The following is a 5747-nucleotide window of genomic DNA, read 5'->3' as shown; positions in this document are numbered from 1 at the left end:
GTATTGAAATCTGAGAAAGTAATCAGGTTTCAAACAACTGCCTCAGAACTGTACAATCAAGAAAAACTTGCAAGAGCTAGCTTCTACCAAGAGATACAGAATTCAGAAGATCAAATCGAGAACTTACATTAGTGTGGGTTCCTACAAAAAGCAAATAACTTCAAAGTAGTTCATGCATGAAACCCAAAAGAATATGGGCTTTGCCAATAGGTACTTATCAGCCTCTTAGCAAATAATATTTCTGTTTTGTTTAATGACTACAAGGCATGACTCATGAATTTAATAGTTAACAGGATAGTCTTATAGCCTCAGGTACTTTTAACCATCAGAGAAGAAAGGGGGAGTATTTTGGGTACAAAAAGGACATGAATTTTATAATAAAAGTAGCATGAGGATTCGGTGTATGGAGGCTAGAGATCTCTATGGAATACAGAGTTAAACAGATTACCATATGTTCCCCTTCAGGAGCATTTGAAAAATGAAGACCAAATGTGTTTTATAGAATGATGTTCTTCATAATGCAGATAGCCACTGATTTGAGGCTGCAGCTAAAATAAATATGATACCTTTTGAGTGCTGTTCACAGACACTAGTGACCTATCAATTTCCCTATCTCGGGAAAAGCGAACCGGAGGATGACAGCTCACTCCCAGAAGAGTGGTTGATATACGTTAAGTGGCTGTGTCTCTGCTGCTGATTATTAATTGTGGCTAATATAGAGCGAGACGCTCTCCCCAGACTCTGCAGATGCTTCTTGGAATGCGGAGGTCTTCAGGCCTAGTTGAGAGAGGCCCTGCTGTAGAGTTAGAAATTCCCGATCCGGTTTCTAGTCGTGCAGATAGACCTTGGGGCCGAGCGAGTGGGGCTTCTGAGATGCTCGTGTTTTAGACCCTAGGAGGGGTCCTGCCAATATATCGTCTTGTTTATCTGCATCCGTAGCACCTGTGCACATCAGATGTTTTATGCACAATGGCTTACAATGCTGTCTTTTCTCATTGCTACTTTCTGTCTGTCAAGCTTCTCTGGATAGATGGGATTAGAGTGGCTATTGGCCTTTAACTTCCGGTTATTGGAAAGGTGAATGGAGGGTGGGCTTATATGGGGGTTGATAACACACACTTGTGCCGTCTTCTGTCCCTTCCATTTGTGGTTAAGTTACTCCTGGTATCCTGGCGTAGGAATGACTTCTAGGCGCACTCAGCTATCTGCTCTACTCATTCTATTCTGCTCATTCTATTCTACTCATATAACTGTAACAAACCTGAAGATACACTGGCCAGGTGCATCATCCATGTCAGCAATGCAAATTAACGAAACCCGACGTGTTGTCTGTGCCATCAGTGGGCAGCAGAGGCGGACCATCATTCACAAGGCAATCATCTGGAAACCCATCTGTGGGAGAGCCTTCTGCATATTAGATGTAAGCAGTGTGATGGAAAATATGGTGTTTCAATTTTTTGAATTACCATAGTGAAATACATACCACCCTTCACCTCCATCAGACCATTTCCCTTTGCATCAAGCACTTATCCCGTTGCTCTTGCTACTTTCTGAAACGGTTCCGGATGTCCTCTTTTGTGAGTGTCTTCAGCCGTGACATGCCTGCCCTCGCGTCTTGCACTGCTTCAAAATGTTTACCTGTCGTGGCCATTTTGACTTTGGAGAAGAGCCAGAAGTCACACAGTGCAAGATCTAGCGAAGAAGGTGCACAGGACACATTGTAATGTTTTCACAAGTCGCATATTTGTTGAATGACAGTTGGCAGCAGCATTCAATGTGGTTTTGATCACACCTTATAAAAATATTCATGAAAGAAGAAGCCATTCATGCTTCTGAGAGTAGCAAGAACTATTGGATTAGTATGTTCAAAGGGGAAAGGAGTATTTTTTAGGTGGGTTAATGACAAAGAGTCTTTGATTGTAAGTTTTTAAGGAAATGCCCCGTTTGTACCATACATTTCCATCACACCTTTGTGCCTTTCTGCCATCGCAGTGGAAGATTTAATTCTCCTCAACACATAGTCAATTTGAAAGTTCAGCTCTCTCAAGAGCATACTCACTAATGCAGCACACAGAACACACATTATTCTTCTTTTTGGTAGAATTTTTAAAATTATCATAGCTTCACTGTTTAAATTTCTTGCTAACATAATGCAGAATACAAACATGGGAGAAGGTAACATAAAACTAAGAGTATACTAGTAAGTAAGTATACCAGTAAGAGTATACCAGTAAGAAACTGGTAGCTAGGGTTCCTTAATTTGAAGAGTATTTAAGATCAGTCACTACCCAAACAGCTTGAAAGTTCCCTGAAATCCTGCAGTTCATGTATCAAAGAAATCAGACAGAGGCTTTCTCAAATTTACAATTTTTCCAAAAAGTGTAGATGACATTACCAATAATGTGTTATAAAGCTCCCAAGGATATTTGTAAACTATCAATAATAAAAAAAGTTTTGATCAAACATGGTAGGGAAATGACTAAATTATTTTCTATTTTCTCCATAAAAATATAAAATCTTTGTCATGAAGAAGTGATCAAAGAGTACAAAGGCAAAAAATATTTTAGAGATGTCAGACAGTTAATAAAACATTAAATTACTTTTCTAGATTTTTGTGACATCACTGGTTAGCTTTTAAAATACGTAATTTGTCTTGATTTATTTTCTCATTGCAAATAAATGTCTATTTTCCTAATTCAGTATTCTGCAGAGCCCTATGCTCCCACCCCCTCTCACATGGGTGCTCAGAAGAGCTCACGGCAGGCCAGGTGTCCAGGAGCCATTGGTCCTGCTTCACATTCATATTTTATTCTTAGAAATGAACTCAGAGGTGCTCCTCACCCCAATGGCAGCAGCAAAAGACAGGGCATTTCCTCCTTCCATGAGCCCAAATTAGATGCCTAGGAGGAGTTTCCTCCACATGGGCATCCAGAGTGGTCACTGCACCATGCTGGCCAAAGAAACACAAGAAACTCTGAAGACAGGGGCCACACCCACCGTTCTTTCTAGTTCTCAGTTTTACCCAGGGAAGGAGCTTAGCACTTCCCAGAGGCGAGTGCCAGCAAAGCTGTGATCCTCTGTGGCTGTTTTGGGGATTGGGACCGGGGCACTGTACGCATTACACAAGCACTCTAGCACCGAACTGCTTGCATTCTATTCCAAATAAATAAAATTACTAGATTTACACCTTTGAACAAAGGCTTGCTCTTTCCACATTTCAATCCCTTCCATGGTAAAATGTAACAATTCCTACTCAATAATTCTGTGAGTCGATACTGGTCAAATACTCAAAACAGTACCTAGAACATAGTAAATACTCGTGAAATCTTAGGGTTTTACCCTCTTGTGTGTTTTACCCTTTCATTTAGAAATATATGTTTGCAAATTCACTCATCTGTATGACAGTTTCATGATTTTTGCCATATTTAAGTATCTTCTACAATAGTTCTGTAATTGCCTCCTATTCTTACTGAACTCAAATTGGCTTAAGTAATAATATCAGTGATATAAAGAAATTAGAGTGAGAGCTATTTTTCTCCAACATTTCTTCATTCCTTGATGATTAAATTTAAGTCAGTGTATGGGGTCCTTCCCATGATCCCAAGGATGCTATACTTCAAAAAACATCTGGGTGAACAACTGTTGTCAGACTTACTTTTATCTTATTTGTTTGTTAGCATATTCGTTTACTGATTCATCTGATTATTCATTCAATTACTGGCAGAGTTACTAATACATCAAGTTGTGGTCAACAGCCCTTTACAGCTTATGTAAGGTGACTAGTCGGCATACTTGATGCTGAAAGGGTACAGATACCAGCCGGGTGAGTTCTTGCCCTGGGGAGTGCAAAGACAGAGCCGGTCATACAAACAAGCAATTACACCACAAGCTCAGAGCTACCTAAGAGACTGAGCACTCGGGGTTTGGGAGCTGGGGGCAAGAGGGCAGCTTCCTTTTGCCTGGGGGAGCCTTTGCTCCTGCTGTGGATGGGTCTCCAGGGACGCACACCCCGCCCTTCCCCTTGGTGCTCATGATGCAATTATCTGTGATTGTTGCCAAGGGCTGTGAATGTCAGCTGAGAAAAACTTCTTTGTTGAATCAGATGATGGCGAAAGTACAGTAGAACGGATCCTGATCAAAATGGCTTCGTTCAGTCATCTTTTCCTTCTTCCAACACATATTTTTGAGCAGTTACTATGTGCTTGCCCTTAAGCATACAGTCTCTCCCATGGTGGAGCTTAAAATCTATCGTGGGGGTCAGGCACTATGACAGGATCATTTGCTTACAAGTGTGACAACTGCCCAGAGGACTTGTGTAGGGTAAGGAGCACGGAGAAAACCCAGAGCAGGCCAGGGAGTTAAAGCTACCAGCTCAGAGACAGTGAAATGGAAGGGAGGATCCAAAGAACGAAAAGAACCTTAGCAAGGTGGGTGGGAGGCAATAGTAACAGTGAGGGGAAAGAAGTGTTATGGGCACAGGTAATAATGTAATAATGTAATGTAATGAGATGGAATAATGTAATTGAGCAACTTCGAGGGACAAACCTAATCTCCGATGGTCATTAGTAAAAGCTCCGGGTAGAGAAATGTGGGGACAGATTCAGGGGGTCGGATCACTTGGGATATTGCAGGCAATGCATGGTCCATCCTTTTCCTAGAGGAAGCGGGTAAACGTGATGATTTTGACCTGGGAGTTTCCCAGCTTGATTTTCACTGGGAATATCTCCCCCACCCCTCTCCCCTCTCTCCTTCCCTCCCTCCCTTGGCCTCTGACTTCACCTTGGAGAAATGCATTGCCAAGGGCCAAACCGAGTGCTCAAATCAAGGGTAGAAAAGTTGCAAAGGAGGGCTGATGAAAGGGAGGAAGAGGAGAAGGAAAAGGCCCGGCTGGATGGTCCAAATGAATTCATTGCCAAGGTGATACCCTAGCCTCCCAGAAGGGTGAGGGCACAGTGGAAACAGGTGTCACAATGTCATAGGGATACTTAGGGTTCCCTGTGAATTCTATGCTCTGGAGAGAGCCTGGCAGATTAAAGTTCACATCCTGCCTCTATTTCTTGGGCAGCTTGACTTTAATCTCTCGGCCCTCGATTTCTCCATTTCTCCATTTCCTAAACGGAGATCATAGTGGCACAGCCCTCATACCGATTGTAAGGTTTAAATAAACAGTACCTGAAAATTCTGGCAGATAGTAGGAGCTCAGGAAAGTGGACGATAGGTGTGGGATCGTGTCCTTTTCTTTTGCCCCTGGAAACAAGCTTCTCCATCAGTTTTACACTGTATTCTAGAGCAGCAGCTGTACTGTGAAAATATTCTTTCTGATATGCTGCACATTATAGTAAATGGCATTATTCATGGATGTGTCAAAGCCATAAAATAGGAGATTTTGAGACGATCATAGCTGTGAATGATTAATATTTTCATCCCAAGATGCCACGAAGGTACCAAGGCTATGTTAATTATTACATGCCTGTGCCGCAGACTGTGGGCTTCCTCCCCAAGTGCCTGTTAATTTGCTCGTATGCTGTGTGGCTGATGGGACTGGAGAAGCCTCCGTTCAGAGCACACGGTGGATCTCCAGCCTTTCCCCCTGTCCCCAAGAACAGCTTTATACCTCAGTGGAAGGAAAACAATCAGCAGCCTCTAATCCAGCCACAACGATGGGGCTTTGGCAGAAATGTTAGTCAGGAAATGCTTAACCAAAGATGGCTTTGAGCTTTTTTTTTTTTTTTTTTTTTTTTTTTTTT

The 5747-nt window shown here is 42.1% G+C and overlaps 1 long non-coding RNA gene across 1 annotated transcript; it reads right to left on the bottom strand.

Moving 5' to 3' along the window:
- Positions 1–3817: 3817 nt before the first annotated feature.
- Positions 3818–4885, bottom strand: LOC104858095. The gene is made up of 3 exons (XR_779042.1): positions 4780–4885; positions 4546–4654; positions 3818–3836 (listed from the first exon to the last, which is right to left on the bottom strand). It is a non-coding gene; the product is annotated as an uncharacterized LOC104858095 (long non-coding RNA).
- Positions 4886–5747: the final 862 nt, after the last annotated feature.

Source organism: Fukomys damarensis, unplaced genomic scaffold (genome assembly GCF_012274545.1).
Source record: "Fukomys damarensis isolate Sample0158 unplaced genomic scaffold, DMR_v1.0_HiC HiC_scaffold_22, whole genome shotgun sequence".
In the NCBI taxonomy this organism is placed as follows: domain Eukaryota; kingdom Metazoa; phylum Chordata; class Mammalia; order Rodentia; family Bathyergidae; genus Fukomys; species Fukomys damarensis.
This window is presented reverse-complemented; position numbering and strand designations above follow the sequence as displayed.